Source organism: Scyliorhinus torazame, chromosome 19, assembly GCF_047496885.1.
Source record: "Scyliorhinus torazame isolate Kashiwa2021f chromosome 19, sScyTor2.1, whole genome shotgun sequence".
Taxonomy (NCBI): domain Eukaryota; kingdom Metazoa; phylum Chordata; class Chondrichthyes; order Carcharhiniformes; family Scyliorhinidae; genus Scyliorhinus; species Scyliorhinus torazame.
Window position 1 is genome coordinate 61770355 of NC_092725.1, and position 23374 is coordinate 61793728.

Sequence of the window (23374 nt, forward strand, 5' to 3'; positions counted from 1 at the left end):
GTAAAATTTGTCTTGAGGTCTGTGCAAAGGTTCTTCAGGCGGTGGCAACCGTTCCTAGACTTTCTAGCGGAGCGTTAGGAGGTGGTCAGCAGCAGCAGCAACCCGGGGGGGGGCGGGGGGGACTTTGTGTTTACTACTGTGTTTATTATTGTTTAATGGGGGGCTTGTATATTGGGGTATACGTGACATAGCTATAAGATGTTTATTTATGTGTTCTTTGTTTTTTCTTATTTCTGTAAGGGGGTTTGTTGAAAATATGTAAAAAATTTGAATAAAAATATATATTTTTTAAATTAAAAAAAATCACACTAATCAGCTCATTCAATCTTTGTGAGGGATTTCTAGCCCCTCCTCCCACCACTCCCGACAGCGATGGCTCATCATTGACCAACGTCGGTCTCTTCCACTTCTGCTTGTCAATAGGGTTTCCCGCTGTTCACACCCTCTGCCGCCGGGAAGCCCTGTGGCAGTGGGTCACTGTCGGTGGGACCTCCAGATCCTGAGGAATGGCAGGAAAATCTCACCCAAAATTAAGTTGCTGTGCATGTGATTAAAACAGTTTTTCTATAATTATTATTCATCCTGAGACACAGATCTCAGGTTCCTGGTATTAAATTGTCTTTTTCTGCCTTTTCAGAAAAAATATTGGATTTTTTTTTACAAAAAGCCTATAGTGGAAATTTTGGAGTTGCAAACTGAATCTGCAAACATCGGGAAAGAACACCCCAACATTGCAAACCAGCAACCTGTGGCTGGCAGAAGAAAATTATAGGTTGTGGCTACCCCATTTCCTGATATGCACTTCTGGCAAGTGCAGAACCATGGATGGCAGGAATGCTTCTGAAAAACGCACCCTTATAGGACCAGGATCGACCCTTCGCTCTCAGGTAAAAAATAGTATTTGATTTTGGAGTTCTGACGGTAAGGCTACACCTGGTGCTTTAACCTGCCTTTTGCTGATTGACATGCCATGCAGCAGCCAGCGTTTTATGCTTTAAATCAGGTTTCCAAATCTTGAAGTTCTGTCTGTTTTTTAATCGATGTTGGATTTCTTCCCAACTCCACATAGTTTTTTGTAAAAAATATTTTTATTCTCCTTCTTTTTCACATTTTCTCCCAAATTTATATAAACAATAAACAATAATCAGTAACGAATGCAATGTCAATCTCCATATCAATAACAACAATCCCATTCTACCACCAAACCCTCAAACTTTAGCCCGCATGTTAACATAAATAAATGACAAAAAGGAATCAGGAATCACCCACAGTCACCATTAACACATACAGACCCCCGGAGCCTGCCCACGCCACCTGGTCCCGCTTTGATTTACGCCGGCGGGACAGGCAATTTCTGGGCGGGACTTCGGCCCATCCGGGCCGGGGAATTGAGCGGGTGGTCCCGCCAACCGGCGCGGCCCGATTCCCGCCCCCGCCCAATCTCCGGTACCGGAGACTTTGGCGGAGGGGGGCGGGATTCACGGCGGCCAACGGCCATTCTCCGACCCGGTGGGGGGTCGGAGAATGACGCCCCAGGATCGTATGTTGCCTCCCTGGTGCAAGGGTCAAGGATGTCTCGGAGAGGCTGCAGGATATTCTGGGGGGGGGAGGGTGAACAGCCAGCAGTCGTGGTACCAACAATATAGGTAAAAAACGGGATGAGGTCCTACAAGCTGAATTCAGGGAGTTAGGAGTTAAACTAAAAAGTAGGACTTCAAAGGTAGTAATATCAGGATTGCTACTAGTGCCACGAGCTAGTCAGAGTAGGAATGTCAGGATAGATAGGGTGAATGCATGGCTCGAGAGATGGTGCAAGAGGGAGGGATTCAAATTCCTGGGGCATTGGAACCGGTCCTGGGGTAGGTGGGACCAGTACAAACCGGACGGTCTGCACCTGGGCAGGATTGGAACCGATGTCCTAGGGGGGAGTGTTTGCTAGAGCTGTTGGGGAGGGTTTAAACTAATGTGGCAGGGGGATGGGAACCGATGCAGGAAGTTGGAAGGTAGTAAAACAGGGACAGAAATAAAAGGCAGTAAGGGGGAAAGTGTAAGGCAGAGAAGCCATAGTCAAAAATCTAAAAGGGCGACAGTACAAGTTACAGTGACTGAGGGGAGCTCAGTGAATAAGACCAGGAATACTAAAAGGAATAAAACGGGAAGTAAAAACATTAATGGTAAGCGACGCGGCTGTTGTTACATGACGATATGTGTTCAACGACAAGGAAAATTACGAGAAAAGTTAAGAGGTAATATAACTTAGGAAAGATTCAGAACAGAGGTTAAAAAAAAACAACATCAGTGTACTTTACCTGAATGCTCGTAGTATTCGGAATAAGGTAAATGAGTTGATGGCGCAAATCATCGTGAATGACTATGATTTAGTGGCCATTACTGAAACATGGTTAAAGGATGGTCACGACTGGGAGTTAAATATCCGAGGGTATCAAACTATTCGGGAGGACAGAGTGGATGGTAAGGGAGGTGGTGTAGCTCTGTTAATTAAGGATAACATCCGGGCAATAGTAAGGGATGACATCGGTGCTATGGAGGATAAGGTTGAATCCATTTGGGTGGAAATCAGGAATAGTAAGGCGAAAAAGTCACTGATAGGAGTAGTCTATAGGCCACCAAATAGTAACATTATGGTGGGGCAGGCAATAAACAAAGAAATAACTGATGCATGTAGAAATGGTACAGCAGTTATCATGGGAGATTTTAATCTACATGTCAATTGGTTTAACCAGGTCGGTCAAGGCAGTCTTGAGGCGGAGTTTATAGAATGTATCCGTGTTAGTTTCCTAGAACAGTATGTAATGGAACCTATGAGAGAACAAGTGGTCCTAGACCTGGTCCTGTATAATGAGACAGGATTGATTCAGGATCTCATAGTTAGGGATCCTCTCGGAAGGAGTGATCACAATATGGTGGAATTTAAAATACAGATGGAGGGTGAGAAGGTAAAATCAAATGTTTTGTGCTTAAACAAAGGAGATTACAATGGGATGAGAGAAGAACTAGCTAATGTAGACTGGGAGCAAAGACTTTATGGTGAAACAGTTGAGGAACAATGGAGAACCTTCCAAGGGATTTTTCACAGTGCTGAGCAAAGGTTTATACCAACAAAAAGGAAGGACGGTAAAAAGAGGGAAAATCGACCGTGGATATCAAAGGAAATAAGGGAGAGTATCAAATTGAAGGAAAAAGCATACAAAGTAGCAAAGATTAGTGGGATACTATAGGGCTGGGAAATCTTTAGGGGACAACAGAAAGCTACTAAAAAAGCTATAAAGAAGAGTAAGATAGATTAAGAGAGTAAACTTGTTCAGAATATAAAAACAGATAGTAACTGTTTCCACAAATATATAAAACAAAAAAGAGTGGCTAAGGTAATATTGGTCCTTTAGAGGATGAGAAAGGAGATTTAATAATGGAAGATGAGGAAATGGCTGAGGAACTGAACAGGTTTTTTGGGTCGGTCTTCACAGTGGAAGACACAAATAACATGCCAGTGACTGATGGAAATGGGGCTATGACAGGTGAGGACCTTGAGAGGATTGTTATCACTAAGGAGGTAGTGATGGGCAAGCTAATGGGGCTAAAGGTAGACAAGTCTACTGGCCCTGATGGAATGCATCCCAGAGTGCTAAAAGAGATGGCTAGGGAAATTGCAAATGCACTCGTGATAATTTACCAAAATTCACTAGACTCTGGGGTGGTCCCGGCGGATTGGAAATTAGTAAACATGACACCGCTGTTTAAAAAAGGAGGTAGGCAGAAAGCGGGTAATTATAGGCCAGTGAGCTTAACTTCGGTAGTAGGGAAGATGCTGGAGTCTATCACCAAGGAAGAAATAGCGAGGCATCTGGATGGAAATTGTCCCATTGGGCAGACGCAGCATGGGTTCATAAAGGGCAGGTCGTGCCAAACTAATTTAGTGGAATTTTTTGAGGACATTACCATTGCGGTAGATAACGGAGAGCCAATGGATGTGGTATATCTGGATTTCCAGAAAGCCTTTGACAAGGTGCCACACAGAAGGTTGCTGCATAAGATAAAGATGCATGGCATTAAGGAGAAAGTAGTAGCATGGATAGAGGATTGGTTAATTAATAGAAAGCAAAGAGTGGGGATGAATGGGTGTGTCTCTGGTTGGCAATCAGTAGCTAGTGGTGTCCCTCAGGGATCAGTGTTGGGCCCACAATTGTTCACAATTTACATCGATGATTTGGAGTTGGGGACCAAGGGCAATGTGTCCAAGTTTGCAGACGACACTAAGATGAGTGGTAAAGCAAAAAGTGCAGAGGATACCGGAAGTCTGCAGAGGGATTTGAATAGGCTAAGTGAATGGGCTAGGGTCTGGCAAATGGAATACAATGTTGACAAATGTGAGGTTATCCATTTTGGTAGGAATAACAGCAAAAGGGATTATTATTTAAATTAAAAAATATTAAAACATGCTGCTGTGCAGAGAGACCTGGGTGTGTTAGTGCATGAACATAGAACATAGAACATTACAGCGCAGTACAGGCCCTTCGGCCCTCGATGTTGGGCCGACATGTGAAACCACTCAAAAGCCCATCTACACTATTCCCTTATTGTCCATATGTCTATCCAATGACCATTTGAATGTCCTTAGTGTTGGCGAGTTCACTACTGTTGCAGGCAGGGCATTCCACGCCCTTTCTACTCTCTGAGTAAAGAACCTACCTCTGACATCTGTCTTATATCTATTTCCCCTCAATTTAAAGGTATGTCCCCTCGTGATAGACATCACCATCCGAGGAAAAAGGCTCTCACTGTCCACCCTATCCAATCCTCTGATCATCTTGTATGCCTCAATTACGTCACCTCTTGACCTTCTCTCTAACGAAAACAGCCTCAAGTCCCTCAGCCTTTCCTCATAAGATCTTCCCTCCATACCAGGCAACATTCTGGTAAATCTCCTCTGCACCCTTTCCAATGCTTCCACATCCTTCCTATAATGCGGCGACCAGAATTGCACGCAATACTCCAAATGCGGCCGCACCAGAGTGTTGTATAGCTGCCACATGACCTCATGGCTCCTAAACTCAATCCCTCTATCAATAAAAGCTAACACACCGTACGCCTTCTTAACAACCCTCTCAACCTGGGTGGCAACTTTCAGGGATCTATTTACATGGACACCGAGATCTCTCTGCTCACCCACACTGCCAAGAATCTTACCATTAGCCCAGTACTCAGTCTTCCTGTTATTCCTTCCAAAATGAATCACCTCACACGTTTCTGCATTGAACTCAATTTGCCACCTCTCAGCCCAGCGCTGCAGCTTATCTATGTCCCTCTGTAACTTGTAACATCCTTCCGCACTGTCCACAACTCCACCGACTTTAGTGTCATCTGCAAATTTACTCACCATCCTTCTGCGCCCTCCTCCAGGTCATTTATAAAAATGACAAACAGCAGTGGCCCCAAAACAGATCCTTGTGGTACACCACTAGTAACTGGACTCCAGTCTGAACATTTCCCATCAACCACCACCCTTTGTCTTCTTCGAGCTAGCCAATTTTTGATCCAAACTGCTAAATCACCCTGAATCCCATGCCTCCATATTTTCTGCAGTAGCCTACCACGGGGAACCTTATCAAACGCTTTACTGAAATCCATATACACCACATCAACTGCTTTACCCTCATCCACCTGTTTGGTCACCTTCTCAAAGGACTCTATAAGGTATGTGAGGCACGACCTACCCTTCACAAAACCGTGTTGACTATCTCTAATCAAGTTATTCCTTTCCAGATGATTATACATCCTATCATAAACCTTTCCAAGATTTTTCCCACAACAGACGTAAGGCTCACTGGTCTATAGTTACCGGGGTTAGTCGCAAAAAGTTGGTTTACAGGTGCAACAGGTGATTAAGAAGACAAATGGAGTTTTGTCCTTCATTGCTAGAGGGATGGAGTTTAAGACTAGGGAGGTTATGCTGCAATTGTATAAGATGTTAGTGAGGCCACACCTGGAGTATTGTGTTCAGTTTTGGTCTCCTTACTTGAGAAAGGACGTACTGGCACTGGAGGGTGTGCAGAGGAGATTCACTAGGTTAATCCCAGAGCTGAAGGGGTTGGATTACGAGGAGAGGTTGAGTAGACTGGGACTGTACTCGTTGGAATTTAGAAGGATGAGGGGGGATCTTATAGAAACATATAAAATTATGAAGGGAGTGGATAGGATAGATGATGGCAGGTTGTTTGCACTGGCAAGTGAAAGCAGAACTAGGGGGCATAGCCTCAAACAAAATAAGGGGAAGTAGATTTAGGACTGAGTTTAGGAGGAACTTCTTCACCCAAAGGGTTGTGAATCTATGGAATTCCTTGCCCAGTGAAGCAGTAGAGGCTCCTTCATTAAATGTTTTTAAGATAAAGATAGATAGATTTTTGAAGAATAAAGGGATTAAGGGTTATGGTGTTCGGGCCGGAAAGTGGAGCTGAGTCCACAAAAGATCAGCCATGATCTCATTGAATGGTGGAGCAGGCTCGAGGGGCCAGATGGCCTACTCCTGCTCCTAGTTCTTATGTTCTTATGAATTGTAGAACTCCTCCATCCTTCCCCTCAGTTCAATTTGACCTTCTCAAGCGTCAAGAATTCCAGCAGGTTCCTCCCGCCACGCCAGGGCACAGGGTGGAGAGGTTCATCTCCGCCCTGACAGGATCTGCCATCGGGCTATCAATGAGGTGAAGGCTACAACATCTGCCTCCGCGCCCGTTTCCAAACCCGGTTGGTCCGACACCCCGAGTATGGGGAGGGATTCTCCAAGCCCGGGTTGGTTCGGAGAAGCGCCGGGAGGGGGGGGGCCCAATTCACGCTCCGCCGACGGTCCGCCGATTCTCCGGCGACCGGAGAATCACTGCCATTGGCGCCGGGGCAGTGCCAGTCGGCTATTCTCTGCACACAGTGGTCCGAGTGGCCGCCGAGATAGGCTGAGTCCCGCCGGCGCCGTTCACGTGTGGTTCTACCCAGCTGGACCTCGGCGTTCATCCTCCGGGGGGCGGTCTGGTGGAGGGGCGGGGGGATCCAACCCTGGGGGGGCCTCCACGGTGGCCTGGCCCGCGTTCGAAGCCTACCGATCGGCAGGCTGGCTTGTCCTGGTGGGGACCTATGTTCCTCCGCACTGGGCCCCTGTAGCTCTCTGCCATGTTGCGTCAGGGAGAAGGCATCCCATGCGCATGCGCAAATTCATGTCGGCCGTAGGGCACATGCGCAAATTCGCACTGGCCGTAGCGCGCATGCGCAGACCCACGCTGCCCGTTCTGACTCCGGTCTCAGCAGCTGGAGCTGTGTGAGTCGCTCCAGTATCAAGCTGGCCCCCTGTGAGGCGCAGGATCGCTGCTTCTAGGAACCTGTTGATGCCGTTGTAGTCTCAGGATCAGAGAATCCCGCCCACGGCCTCCCGAGGACCCCGTTTCAGTTTCACATGCACCACTTTAGAGATTTCCCTAAAAACCTCCTTCAGGTAATCCTCCAGCTTTGGACAGGACCAAAACATATGAACGTGGTTTGTGGAGCGCCCGCCCCGCAACATTCACACACATCTTCTACCCCCCAAAGAGCCGGCTCCCCCTCGCCCTTATGAGGTGTGCTTTATACACCACCTTCAGCTATATCAGCCCCAACCTCGCACACAAGGTGGAAGCGTTCACCCTCTGGAGCACCTCACACCAGAACCCCTCCTCCATACCCTCACCCAACTCTTCGTCTCACTTTGCCTTGATCCCTTCCAGCGGCGTCTTCTCCTCCCCCAAAATAGCCCCATAAACCGCCAATACTACCCCGTTCCCCAGTCCCCCTGTCATCAGCACCTCCTCCAGCAATGTCTCCTCCAGCGATTCTCCGACCCAACCCGGGCTCGGAGAATCCCGCCCATATTCGGGTTGTTGGACCAGCCGGGGTTGGAAACGGGCGCGGAGGCAGATGCTGTAGCCTTCACCTCATTGATCGCCCGAAAGCGGATCCTGTTCGGGTGGAGATCAACTCTCCACCCTGTGCCCTGGCATGGCGGGGGAACCTGCTGGAATTCTTGATGCTCGAGAAGGTCAAATTGAACTGAGGGAAACGATGGAGGGGTTCTACAATTCATGGGCGTTATTCATTATGCACTTTCGACAATTGGATTACATTGAACATTAGGGGGGGGGTGCTGGGATGGTTGGGGGGAGGGGGGCTCTGTGTTAATGGTGACTATGGGTGATTCCTGATTCCTTTTTGTCATTTATTTATGTTAACATGTGGGCTAATGTTTGGGGGTTTCCAGAAGCCGGCTCTTCTGGGAAGCTCTGTATCTCCTTTCTGGCAAAGTCTCAAACCTACATGTATCTAAATATTTCCCCTGCTCCAGCCCCCAGTTCCTTCAATCCCGCAAACCCACACCCAAGAAACAAATTGAACATAGAACATAGAACATACAGTGCAGTCAAATCTTTTTGTGTCCTAATTCCTTTCTCCTCCCATCTCCGAAAATGTCCATCCCACTTCCCTGGCTCAAATCTATGGTTCCCCCGAATCGGCATTTCCCTTGACCCTGCCCCCTACCCGAAGAGCTGACGAAACTGCCTCCAAATCCTCAACAAAGCTATTACTACCGGACTCCCTGAGTATCTCCCCGGGGGAGCGGCGCTGTTGCTAGCGCCTTCAATCCTAACCCCCTGCACAAACTCTCCTCCATTCTGACCCATTGGGAGTCAACCCCTCTGACCCAGCTCCGTACCTTCTCCACATTCGCCGCCCAGTAATAATACATCAGGTTCGGAAGACCCAAACCCCTGCCTGCCTTCCTCTCTGTAGGAGCACCTTTCTAAATCTGGCCACGTGCAGGTTAGGTGGATTGACCATGCTAAATTGCCCTTAGTGTCCAAAAAGGTTAGGAGGGGTTATTGGGTTATGAGATTGGGTGGAAGTGAGGGCTTGGGTGGGTCAGTGCAGATTCGATGGGCCGAATGGCCTCCTTCTGCACTGTATGTTCAATGTTATATATACTCTGGGAATCTGCGGTCTCGTTTTAATGTGTGCACCAGATCATAAGAATCTGATGTGAAATAATTTCTCCTAATTTCCCCTCGTAATTTTACCAATTATTTAAAATCTATAACCCCTGGTTATCAAACACTTGCCAGAGGCAACAGTTTCTCCCAACTCGCTGTATCAAAACCCCTCATATATTGAACACATCTATTACGTCTTGCCTTAACTTCCTTTCCTCTACAGCGAACAATCTCAGCTTCTCCACATATTCTCAATTCTCCCTCTGTGTACCCAAACAGGCACCGGAATATGGCGACTAGGGGCTTTTCACAGTAACTTCATTGCAGTGTTGATGTAAGCCTACTTGTGACAATAAAGATTATTTTTATTCAACTGATGTCCGTTATTCCCAGTATGATCCTGGAAAACTTCCTCTGGGTCCTCCTTGAACACCTTCCTGTGGTGTGGTGCCTGGAATTGTGCAAACACCTGGGCAGCACGGTGGCACAGTGGTTAGCACTGCTGCCTCACGGCACCGAGGTCCCAGGTTCGATCCCGGCTCTGTGTCACTGTCCATGTGGAGTTTGCACATTCTCCCCGTGTTTGCGTGGGTTTTCGCCCCCACAACCCAAAGATGTGCAGAGTAGATGGATTGGCCACGCTAAATTGCCCCTTAATTGGAAAAAATGAATTGGGTACTCTAAATTTATTTTTACAAAAGGAATTGTGCAAAAACAGTCCAGCTGAGGCCTAACCACTGAGCAGCAAAGTCCAGTATGGTTTCTTTGTTTTTGTATTCAATGCGCCTGTTTACAAAGCCAAGTGTTCTACATTTTTATAATTTCCTTATCAACGTGTCACCTGCGAGCAATTATGCAGTGCATCGCTCCAAATGTACCTGCATTAAATTACACCTTCCGTGTGTTGTGTTATTCACCCTGGGGTAACACGGACTGCAACAGGATGCAGATGAACTGTAAAGCAGGCACCAAACGTAGCCGTTGGTTCAATACGATTTATTGAACTTCTGTAACAATGCACACAGCTGGCTGTGGGTTGACACTCTACTACTCTGTGTACTAACTCTAACTTACTAGACCAGGCTAGCTCTGATCCACATGTAGAAGGTGCTGACTGATATATACACCCTGACTGTCACTACAGTTGTCACCAGTGGAAAGAGGCGGAGTGCTGATGCCTCGTGTGTTTTATAGTTGGAAGCCCCCCTCTGGTGTTCTGTCTGGTGATTGGTTGTGTTCTGTCCTGTATGTTGATTGGCTAACCTGGGTGTCTGTCACTGCCTGTTTTTACCTCATGATGTGCATGGATGCATATTGTGTCCATTACGTCAGTCTACATCCTGCTGAGACTTGCTACTATTCGGCTCATGTACCACCTGTTTCCAAGATTTGTGCCACCTTCAAGCTTTGAAACTCTGCTCCCTCTACCAAATCATTTATGTACAAGAGAAGCAATGGTCCAGCTCTGATCTCCGGGGGACAATGGGCTTCCCTCCAATCTGAAAACACCAGTTCAACGATACTCTCTGCTTCCTACTCCTGAGGCAATTTCATACCCAAGTTAAAGTAAATAAACAATTAATGGAAGTATCATCAACCAAAAAACAGTGGTTCAAAAAGGTCCACAACACGTTCTTGGGGCAACTGCAGAAGGACAATGCAAAAAAGGACACAATTCTAACGGGAATTGAAGAGCAGAGGACCAGTGGGTATAGGTGGCAGGGCAGCCTGGGATCCTAGCTTTATAAATAGGGGCTTAAGAGTGCAAAAGCACAGAAGTTGCTGTGAACATTTGTAAGTCAACCTCAAATGGAGTCTCATTTTCAGTTCTGGGTGTCACACTTTTGCAAGGGTGTGAAAGCATTAGAGAAGGTGCAGAACCGATTTACAGAATGGCTCTAAGGATGAAGGGCTTCAATTATCTTACAAGGATAGATTGGAAAAGCTGGGACGTTTTTTATTCTTTCATAGGAAGTGGGCGTCGCTGGCTAGGCCAGCATTTATTGACCATCGCTAATTGCCCTTGAGAAGGTGTTGGTGAGCTGCCTTTTAGAATCGCTGCAGTCCATACTGCACTACTAAACTCACAGTGCTGTTAGGGAGGGAGTCCCAGGGTTTTGACACAGCGACTGTGAAGGTGTAGCTTGAGAGGAGGTTGCAGGTGCCATACAGTCATACAGAAAGTCCTTTGGCCCATCGTGTCCGCACCGGCCAAAACCCATCGCCTAACTTATTCTAATCCCATTTTCCAACACTTGGCCCATAGCCTTGTATGCCCTGGGATCACAAATGCACATCTAAGTACTTCTTAAGTGTTAAGAGTGTCTCTGCCTCCATCGCCCTTTCAGGTAGCGAGTTCCAATCTCCCACCACCCTCTGGGTAAAAATGTTTTTCCTCACATCCCCTCTAAACCTCCTGCCCCTTACCTTAAATCTATGCCCACTTGGTCATTGACCCTTCCACCAAGGAGAAATATTTCTTCCCGTCGACACTATCTCTGACCCTCATAATTTTGTACATCTCAATCATGTCCCCCCTCAGTCTCCTCTGCTCCAAGGAAAGCAACCCCAGTCTATCCAATCTCTCTTCATAACTGAAACCCTCCAGCCCAGAGAGCATCCTGGTAAATCTCCTCTGCACCCATTCCGTGCTATCACATCCCTCCTGTAATGTGGATTCCAGAACTGCACACAGTACTCTAGCTGTGGCCTAACTAACGTTTTCTACAGTTCTAGCATAACCTCCCTGCTCTTAAACTCTATGCCTTGGCTAATAAAGGCAAGTATACCATAGGCCTTCTTAACCACTGTATCCACCTGCTCTGCTAACTTAAGGGACTGGTGTTCATGCACACCAAGGTCCCTCTGATCCTCGGTGCATCCCAGGTTCCTGCTGTTTATCATGTATTCCCTCACTTTGTTTGTCCTGCCCAAGTGTATCACCTCACACTTATCCCAATTGAATTCCATTTACCACAAATCAGCCTATCTGACCAGCCCATCTATGTCCTGCTGAAATCAAAGGCTATTCTCCTCACTATTTACCACCCCACCAATATTCGAATCATCCGCAAACTTACTGATCAGCCCTCCTACATTCAAATCTAAATCATTTATATCAAGCCACAAACAGCAAGGCCACAGTACTGATCCCTGCAGGACCCCACTGCCAAAGGCTTCCAATTAGAAAAAGGCTTCCTGCCCCTCAGCCAATTTTGCATCCAATTTGCCAAATTTCCTTGGATCCCATGGGATCAGTCTCCCATGTGGGACCTTATCAAAAGCCTTACTGAAGTCCAAGTAGACTACGTCAAATGTATTTCCCTCATCTACACACCTGGTCACCTCTTCAAAAAATTCAATCAGGTTAGTCAGATGAGACCTTCCCTGAACAAAAAATGCTGACTGTTCCTGATTAACCCTTGCCTCTCCAAATGCAGATTATTTCTATCTCTCAGAATTGCTCCCACCACGGCAGTGAGACTGACTGGCCTATAGCTTCCTGGTTTATCGCTTCCTCCCTTCTTGAATAATGGAACCATATTGGCTATCCGCCAGTCCTCTGGAACCTCTCCTGTGGCCAGAGGAATTGAAAAGTATTGCCAGCACCCCTGCTATTTCCTCCTTTGCCTCACTCAGCAACCTGGGATACATTTCATCTGGCCCCTTTTTGAAGTCTCCCAAACCACGCAGAGCCTCTTCTGGTGGAGTTGCTGTGCATTTACTACCCTTGGCTGTGCTGTCCTCCTTTGAGAAGAGAAGCTTGAGAGGAGGTTTAATAAAAGTGTTCAAAATCATGAGGGGTAAGGACGGAGAAGGCAGGGAGAAACTATTCCCATTGGAGAAGAGGATCAAGAATCAGAGGACATGGGCGGCATGTGGCGCAGTGGTTAGCACTGGGACTGCAGCGCTGAGGACCCGGGTTCGAATCCCGGCCCTGGGTCACTGTCCGTGTGGAGTTTGCACATTCTCCCCATGTCTGCGTGGGTTTCACCCCCACAACCCAAAGAGGTGCAGCTTAGGTGGATTGGCCGCGCTAAAATTGCCCCTTAATTTAAAAAAAAGAATCTGAGGACACCAATTTAAGGTGAATTTAAGGCCAAATGCGACATGAGGGAAAACATTTTCATCCTTTAAGAATCTGGAATACATTGCCTTAGAGTGTGACAGAGGCAGATTCAATTGTGGATTTCAAAAGGGAATGGCGTCATGATAGGAAGAGAAGGATATTGCAGGACTACGGGCTAAAGTTGTGGGAGTAGATTTAGCTGAGCTGTTCTTTTGATAGCCGGTATGGACACAATGGGCCAAGTGTATAACACAAGAATTAGGCATTGTAATCATTCTACGATTCTGTGGTCCACATTCCAAGAACAAATCGCAAAAATCATAATTCCAGAGTATTATAAAATGAAGATTATAATCCATATGTCTAAACTAGTAGAAATCTAATTCAAATTGTATATATAGAAGGAGCTATTTGGATTATATATGTCAAGAATACTATGGTAGTAGAAAATACAGACCGTACGGCATTTAAAATGCAGTTGATTGGAGACTAGGGTAGTCATTATCTACCCGAAAAACCAGTCTCGGTAGGCAGGATGGCTTTTTCGCATCCTCGACCATTCTTATGTTCCTAAAACCCAGGGTAGCCTAGTGGCCAAGGCTTTCCAATGGGAAACTGTTAGCTCACCACTGGGCTATTTGGGAATGCAAAACAATGTGACTAGGAGAAGTGTCACTGGAAGTTAGTGGGGAGGGGTGGAAACAAAAACAATTTACATTTCTGTAGCACCCCTGACATCCCTTGGCTGGGGTTGTCCCAATTCTTTCTGCATATGACCTATAAAAAGAGAGGACGGGAGGGAGACGTTTATCAGTTTGGTGTGGAGTGCAACTCGGACCTCAGAATTCATATATTACAGAATGATATAGCCATTTAGCCCATCATGTCTGTTGCAGATCTCAGAAAGAGATATCCATGCACCTTTCCCCATAGCTCGGCAATTTTTTTACACTTTGAACATTTTGTCTAATTCACTTTTGAAAGTTATTGATCTGTTTTCACCAACTTTCCAGCCATTGCATTCCAGATCAGAACAACTCACACTCATTGCGTGGAATTAATCTTCTTCATCTTGCATCCGGCTCATTTGTCAATGATCATTAATCTGTGTCCTCTGGTTCTTCTACCACCAGAAATTATTCTCCTCACTTACTCATATCAAAGTCTCATATGATTTTTAACAGCTCGATCAAATCTCTCCTTTACTATCTCTTCCCTAAGAAGAACAGCCCTAACTTCTCTGTTCTCTCTATATAGCTGAAGACCACTCTAGTAAATATCCTCCTTTCCTTCTCTGAGGCCTTGTTCCTTGATGCCAAAAATTGGACATAATCCACCAGCTGGGGATTAACCAGTGTTTCATAAAGGTTTAGTGAAGCTTCTTTGCTTTGGCGCTCTAAGTCCGTTGTTCTAAGTCCGTTGTAAAGCCAAAGATCCCATACATTTTCTGAACAGTCTTCTCCATTTGTCCTTCCGCTTTCAAACATTTATCTATGTACATACCCAGGTCTCTCTGTTCCTGCAACCCCTCAAATATTGTCCAATTTAGCTCACATTGCTTCTCTTCATAGATTTTTACCAAAACACATCACTTACTACTGCTCTGCATTAATTTATATCTGCTGTGCCTAGCCATTTCACCAGTCTGTCTGTGTTCTCCAAATTTGTTATTATGTTTCCAAGTCCAATTTCATTTTCAAACTTTAAAATTATACCCTTATACACAAGTCTGGGTCATTAATATATACCAATAAAAGCAGTGTTCCTAATGCCAGGGATATGTCACTTCCTTCCAACCTGAAAAACAACTGCCACCTCTCTACATTTTGACCTTTATCCAAGGTTATAATGAAGCCCTTTTAGTCCTATAGCTTTGATTTTGCTAACAAGTCCATCATATTTCCCTTCATGAAATCTCTTTATCACGCTATCTTCATCTTCCCTCGCTGATATTTTCAACATAATTCAATCAAGTTAGTCAAACACGATTTGATTTTAACTAATCCATTGCTGAATTGCATTTATTCACCCACCATTTTCCAAATGCCATTTGATTTTGTCCAAGATGAATATTCCTCAAAATACCTCCCCAACCTGCCCCCTCACCCCCCACTCCACCACCACCATTGGTCTGCAATTGCAAAGTTTATCCCTCATCCCTGTTAAAGTATAGTTGTATTCATAGTTTTATTCATATAGGTGCCAGTTGAATGCATATAGCTAAATGAAGGTAAATATTAAAAATGTCTTGACTGTGGAAACTCAGTCAGTCTCTCACATAATGAATTAATTATTGTATTCCAATGTATTCAGCACTGAGAACGTATTGTTCTCTGTCTAATCGACTAATCAATTTTAAGGTCTCTACCAAGCTATGAGACATAACAAAATGTGAGAAAACATATGGAGTACTTTTCCTGAGACTGTGCATGCAGATGCTAAGCTAGTTTTGATAGGCACCAGTCAATCTTAAGTAATGTCCAATGTTTGATTAAAAAATCATCTTCTAAGTAGGGTTCATTTGATCAAACCAGGAGGTCTCAGCTGAGAATTAGGAGCCAATGAAAGTAAATGAGGAGTTAAACCAGAGATAAGAATTCCCTTAAAAATAGAACCGTATGGTCGAGGTCTTTGTTCCTGAATTCTTGAATTATCTATGTGTTTGTTTGTGTTTAAAGTGATTTCTTTTTGTGCTTAATGCTTTTTGCCATGTGCTTGACTTTTTTATGTATTGTTTGAATATTTTGTTTCTAAGTTTTTATTCAGTTCTTTTTCAAGTGAGTAATTAACAATAATAAAGTCTTTTTTTTTACTCCGCCCACCAAACGGACTACCGACTCTTATTAGAAGGTAAAATGAACAGAGTTTTAACATTGTTAATCCTCTGGTGTCACTCACATGTCTAAAGAGGACTGGAAGCCTCAGATTTTCCCACCCTACCTCTGGTATTTTACCGGCAAGGAGAGGGGTGACTGCCGTGTTGGCAGATTAAACCATGGCAAACTTAAAAAAAATTTTTTTTTATTCTCCTCCTTTTTCACATTTTCTCCCACCTTTACACCCATCAACAGTAAACAATAATCAGCAAGATATGTCAATCCCCATAATAACAACGATCCCATCCGCCCACCAACCCCCAAACCTCAATCCGCATGTTTACATAAACAAATGACAAGAAGGAATCAGGGATTACCCGTAGTCACCCTTAATCTACACAGCTCCCCACCCCCCCCCCACGCACCCCCCAAACCAACGCCATCCAGCCTCTGAGAGAGTACCGTACATGATACCCCAGAGTTGTACCCCCCCCCCCCCACGTCTCCAGCTCCTCCCGTCCACTGCCTCTTGTAAAACTCCTCCTCCCAACCTCGGTTCCCTCCCCCCAACTTTCCACCCCGGCTAGACCACTCGGACCCTGTTCTGCCAGGCTCCGATGGCCGCAGCCCCTCCCCGCACCTCACTCCCGTTCACTGGCCAGCTTAAACCGGCCAGCGTGGAGGCCCCTGCCCGGGTCCCTTTCCCGGCCCTAGGAAAGCCCAAAGATCCCCTTTTAGCACACAAACCCCGCATATCCACCTACACCCCAAAGAGCCCTCATTTTGAGTGAAAGTCCCGTCCCTTGTCCAAATATATACATTGGCTCCTTTAGCCTCTACGCAGTGATACAAAAAGGAAGAAAATACAGTCATGAGGTTACATCGGCACAAGGCCATTCCTCAATTTGTCAGTTCTGCCACAGTCCTTCTGCCTTCGCAAACTCCGCTGCTTCCGCCGTTCCAAAATAAAAGTCCCTGAGCTTATAAGTCACCCTCAGCTTCGCTGGATATACAATGCCGCACTGCACCTTGCTAATGTACAGGGCCCTCTTCACCCGGTTGAAGGTAGCCCGCCTCCTCGCCAGCTCCACCGTAAAGTCCTGGTATACACGTATACCAGCTCCAGCCCACTGCACCACCCGCTTCTGCTTGGCCCAGCTCAGGACCTTCTCCTTCACCCTGTACTTACGGAAGCACAGAGTCACTGCCCTTGGCGGCTCACTCGCCTTTGGTACAGGCCTCCACGACCGATGAGCCCGATCCAGTTCATATCGGGAGGGATCCTCCCCCTCCCCCAATAGTTTTGCCAGCATCGCGGCAAAATACTCAGTCGGCTTCGGTCCTTCAACTCCTTCGGGCAGCCCCACAATCCTCAAATTCTGTCGCCTGGATCTGTTTTCCAGGTCTTCCATTTTTCCTCGCAGATCCTTGTTAGTGTCCATCACCTTCCGCATCTCCTTCCCCATCGAGGCAAGTTGATCACCGTGCTGCACTAACATCTCCTCCACTTTCTTCAGCGCCTCCCCTTGCTCTCGCACCTCCGCCACTGCGCTCACCACCGCCGTCATCACCGGGGAAACCGCCTCCTCCACCAGTGCACTCAAAACCTCCCTCATCTCCTTCCTCACCGTCTCCATGCATTTCGCAATCTGCGCCAACAGCTTTTCGAATTCCGCAGCCATCACCTTAGTTATTTCTTCAGCCGTAAGCACTGCGGCCTCCCCTGGTGCTCCAGCCTCCATTTTCTTTGCTGACCCCGCGGTGACCTTTCCACTCCCCAACGGACTTTCAGCCGCTTTTTTCACGGCCGTTTTTTTGGTGTTTTTTGACATCCTTCTTCTCTGTGCGCTGTCTCCCGACTTTTACTGCCGTCGCTGGCCCTAGGACCGGGCGTTACTCCCCGACAATGCCGTTCCCGAACGGGAGCCCTCCAACGCGCGGCTGCCTCCCGCCCGCCATCACCGGAAGTCTCAACCATGGCGAACTTGCAGTGGGTTCCCCAGGGTGGGATTCCCACCATTATGGACACTCCATGGGCCACAGAGGGGTCCCCTGGCAGTAGTGGTCACCCCTGTGGCTATGGTACTGAAGCTGGAAGGTGCACACCGTACACTTATCAGGGCCATCCTGCCTTCCTGCAAAAGGAGAAAAAAGACTTGCCTTGACTTTGAGGGTACCTTGATATAGAGGCACCCTTTCCTTCTTCCAGCAGCATCAGTAGTGGCAACCTCTAACGGCGGCGCTGCCATGGCTAAAATGCTGCCAGCCCTCTCTTGGAGACTTGGCTGCTGTCCTCAATCGGATGGGAGCTGGACTACTCACCGTTGCATAAAATACAGCTGAGTGTTTCTGCAGTAAAAACATTGGCCACTGGATGAGCTCTAACTTGGTCAGTTCAGCTTCCGGTGAGAGAAGTCCAGGGGGGAAATTTTGCAATTGACCATCTTTTCAGGGTACTCATTTACTTTTTGTAAAGTCAATGCCTGCTGTAAAAAAACAGTTAGTAATTTGATGAGAGCTTTGGGAGCAGAGGAGCACCCCTCAGAGGGCCCTCTCGCTCTGTGCAAACTGCCTAAATTTCCAGATATTTTCAAGACCTTGACCAAAAGACACTCTCTTATCCAAGGGCATGCTTTTTGATTTATGGGCTCAATATATTAAAATTTTACAGCAAAGAGAAACCTGACAAAAATCATTAACAATCAGACTTCCTGAAATTCAAATAGAAGCTGCTCAACTAAAACAGCAAGTTGATTAAAATGGAATATATATATATATATTTTAAATGTGGAAACACTAAAACTCTCCATTGCTCAACATGGTCCGAGCTCAGTCAGGAACTGCAATGATTTATGGTGGATTACAGAATTTCTGGTTTTGCTTTTCACACTTTTATCTGTTGCCAAGAAGGTTCTGCTGAGCGATATCACACATCATCACTTGCCTTTTCAAGCAGAGGGACGCTCTCAGCAATAAAATTTATGGACTACATTGATTTCTCATAAGCTTTTTGATTTATTTTTTGATTGTTCCTGTAACCCATCTAAGAGATCTTTACTGAACTTAGTGACGAGTTTTATTACTTATTTAATATTTTTTACAGCGCTTCACCATGCACTTGAACTTTACTGCTGACTGGAGCTTTCTCTCCTCAGCTTTTCCCCGTTGCATTTCACTATTTACTCCGCTAATTCGAGCAGACAAGAAATGGGGGTCATCGCCGAGGAATTTTTTTGAACAATTTGTAAAGGTCATTCAGTGCTGAAGGTTAAAGATCGCTACGAACTGTTAGCTTGGCAGAGACATATGTCTGCAGACGTTCATGCCTATCTTCACCTCCACAAGCACAAAGTCAGGTTTTCATGAGAAATAGAAATCGAAGATCCTCAAAGCGCACCAAGGGGCAGTCAGCTTTTCCAAAAGTGAAGATAGTTTAACATTCCTGATCGTGACTCTTTGCCAAAGGTATTCACTCAACATTTCAGCCTTTCTTATCTCTTATTGAATTTACTTCAGTTTTCCCCCAATTTACAGTTTCCTTTTATTGCTGTACTCTCAGTATCTGCTGAAATGAAAAATGAAAATCACTTATTGTCACAAGTAGGCTTCAAATGAAGTTACTGTGAAAAGCCCCTAGTCGCCACATTCTGGCACCTGTTCAGGGAGGCTGGTACGGGAATTGAACCGTGCTGCTGGCCTGCCTGGGTCTGCTTTAAAAGCCAGCTATTTAGCCCACTGTGCTAAATCAGCCCCTGATAATAATCACTTATTGTCACAAGTAGGCTTCAATTAAGTTACTGCAAAAGCCCCTAGTCGCCACATTCCGGCGCCTGTTCGGGGAGGCTGGTACGGGAATTGAACCCGCGCTGCTGGCCTCGTTCTGCATTACAAGCCAGTTGTTTAGCCCACTGTGCTAAACCAGCCCCCATTGCTGCCGTTAATACCAAGGTGAATCTAAGGGCATGACGTTGGTAGATCATTCGCACCCTGCACAATTCTCTCTGAAAGTCAAAGCAAAATAAATTTGGACAATGTGTAAAATGCTCTGCCATTCCACTAATACAAAGACTAATTTCAACTCCTAAATATTTCAGATCTAAAGTGTGTTTTTTTGTACACACATTCAAGGACATAATGGCTTCAAAGTGGTCAATTTTGTTAAACCTTCCTGTAGGAAATAGTAGGAAGAGCTGGTTTAGCTCAGTGGGCTAGACAGTTGCAGTGTGATGCAGAACAAGGCCAGCAGCGCAGGTTCAATTCCTGTACCGGCTTACCCGAACAGGTGCCGGAATGTGGCACCTCGGGGCATTTCACAGTAACTTCATACTTGTGACAATAAAAGATTATTATTATTACTAATTTAAAGAAAAAGCTTTTGATCATTGGCAAGGTCAGGATTTATTGTTCATGCATGAATGGCCTTGGGAAGGCAATGGTGAGCCACTTTTTGGACCACTGCAGTTCAGGTGGTGTAGAAACACACAGAGAGCTGTTAGGAAGGGAGTTCCAGGATTGCTACTCAGTGACAGTGAAGGAATAGCGATGTATTTCCAAGTTAAATGAAATGTGATTTGGAGTGGAACTTGCAAGTGGCGGAGTGTCCAAGCACCTGCTGCCCTTATCCTTCTGGATGATAAAGGTCACTAGTTAGGATGACCCTATTGAAAGAGCATTGGTGAGTTGCTGCAATGCATCTTGTAGATGGTACACACCATTGTGTACTGGTGAATGGTTAAGGTGGTGGCTAAGCTGTAAACTAAGCAGGCTGCTTCGTTCTGGATGGTGGCACGCTTCTAAGGTGTTGTTTGAGCTATGAGGAGTATTCCATCACACTGCTTGTCATAATGTACACCAGTATATCATGGTGCAGACACACACACACTGATGGACACACAGCAAGACCAATCAACACACATAACACCGCAGCCAATCACCAGTTAGAGCACACTCACTATAAAGACAGGGGGCATCAGAGTTCCCGCTCATTCGGGATGCAGCCTCTTAGAAGGACAGAGCTTACAGCTTACAGCACAGATCTTCACCATGTGCTGAGTGCATAGACTGGTTAGGACAGGCATAGGTCTTTCGTTTAATCTAACATCGTGTTGACCCACAGTGAAAGTATGTTCAACAGTTTCCAACTTAATAAAATAGTGTTGCACTATTTTAAGTGTTGGTGGCCTGTATATGTTCCATGGATCCAGAGCACCCAACACAACACTGTTGACTTGTGCCTTGTAAATGGTGGTCAGGCTTTTGGGGAGTCAGTGAGTTACTCACCAAAGAGAATCACATCCTCTGTCCTGCTCTTGAAGTCACAGTATTTTTATGGCTGCCCCAGATATGTTTCTGATCATTGCCAACTCCCAGGATGTTGATGGTGGGAGGGGATTCAGCATTTGTAATGACACGGACTTTGAAGAGGAAGTGGTGAGATTTTCTCTTGTTGGAGATGGTAATAGCATGGCATTTTTGTGACACAAATATTATTGTCATTTAACAGTTTAAAACCGAATTTCTGCTGATGAGATCCAGAGCATAAAGGGGTAATGCACAATCTAAACATTAACACAGAAAGTACTGAAATATAATAACCATGGGTGAGATTCTCTGGCTAACATGCCACGTGTTTCTCGGCAGTGTGAGGCGGACCGCCATGGGCCGGCAGCGGGATCTACTGAATGGGGAATCCCACTGAATCCACCCCTCACCGGCGGGAAACCCGGGGCGGAGGGTGCACCCTCAGTGGTTCCAGAAGATCCCGCCTTCTACATTTTAAGTTTAGTTCAGATTTCTGTGCAGGTCCACAGATCTTTGAAAGTGGCAACACAAGTGGACAAGGTGGTCAAGAAAGCTGAGATACCCTCAATAACGACACTTAGAGTGTAAACGGTAAAGAAGGCTTTATTAGACTAAGAACTATGCTAGAGCTGAGACATGTGCTGACTGCTGCACAGCCCATGAGGCAGCCCTTTATATATGGCTCACAGGTGGGCGGAGCCAGAGGCGGAGTCCCCAGGGTTCCAAGCCAGGTCTTAAAGGGGACATCACCTTACATGATGATAAGGCAGTAACCGTTCATCACAAAAGCATACGGAATGCTTGCCTTCATTGGGCAGGGCACCGAGTATAAAAACTGGCGAGTCATGCAACAGTTGTGTAGAACCTTGGTAAGGCCGCACTTGGAACACTGTGCACAATTCTGGTCGCCACACTACCAGAAGGATGTGGAGGCTTTGGAGAGGGTGCAGAGGAGGTTTACCAGGATGTTGCCTGGAATGGAGTGCGTTAGCTATGCAGAGAGGCTGAATAGATTTGGACTGTTTTCATTCGAACAACGGAGGTTGAGGGGTGACCTGATAGATGTCTACAAAATTATGAGGGCCATGGATAGAGTGCATGGGCAGACACTCTTTCCCAGGGTGGAGGGGTCAGCCACCAGGGGTCATAGGTTTAAGTTCCAAGGAGCAAAGTTTAGAGCAAATGAGCGAGGCAGGTTTTTTACACAGAGGGTGGTGAGTGCGTGGCATGTTGCCAGGGGAGGTTGTGGAAGCAGATATATTAACGGTGTTCAAAAGACATCTTGACAAATACATGGATAGGATGGGTATAGAGGGATAGGGCACTAGGAAGTGCTGAGGGTTTTGGCAAAGGTTGGTATCATTACCGGTACAGGTTTGGAGGGCCGAAGGGCCTATTCATAAGCTGTATTGTTCTTATTGCTTTTTGTTCTTGTTCAACCTATTTTAGAATTATATCTTTCTTCCCTCTTTAGGCTTCATTTCATACTCTGCTCCAGCTGAGGCCAATGGCTAAACAACCTGCTCCAATGTTCTGTCAAAAACAACAAATTGCAATTATATCACTGTTGCTCAGCTTGAACATTTAAGAGGTACGCAGCATTCACAGTGCGAGTTCACAGATACAAAGTCACAGGTGACTGTTGTGTGGTTCTGTTCTTTGGGATACTAGTGAAATATGTCATTCAGGTAGAAATACACACACTGGCCGATGACCTCAGAGACAGATTCAAAGTAAATGGGCTAACACCTGTAGAAAAATAGCTCTCAAGTGTATTCATAGCTGAGATACCCGGTCCCAGAGCATTACTCGGAATCTCTTCATTACTAGTCCAATGACAATACCACTATGCCACCACCTCCCCTATAGACAGCCATGTCCCACTGCTTCTGCACACTCCTTAGAGTTTTTCCCTCTATTTTATATTGATGTTCTTCCTACCAAAATGAATCACCCTACACTTCTCTGCATTGAACGTCCTCTGTCACCTCTCATCCCTCTCCACCAACTTGTCTATATCCTTTTGAAGTTCTACACTGGCCTCTTCACAGTTTACAATGTTTCAAAATTTTGTATAATTTGCAAACTTTGAAATTGTTCCCGTAGACCAAATTCTAGATGATGTACAACAGGAAAAGCAAGAGTCCCAATACCGACCTCGGAAGAAT

General features: G+C 45.9%; 1 protein-coding gene across 3 annotated transcripts in view; it reads right to left on the bottom strand.

The window, feature by feature from the left end:
- Window positions 1–23374, bottom strand: part of LOC140396161 (A disintegrin and metalloproteinase with thrombospondin motifs 20) — a 529969-nt gene that overhangs the window by 136632 nt on the left and 369963 nt on the right. The gene's annotated exons all lie outside the window — the stretch shown is intronic.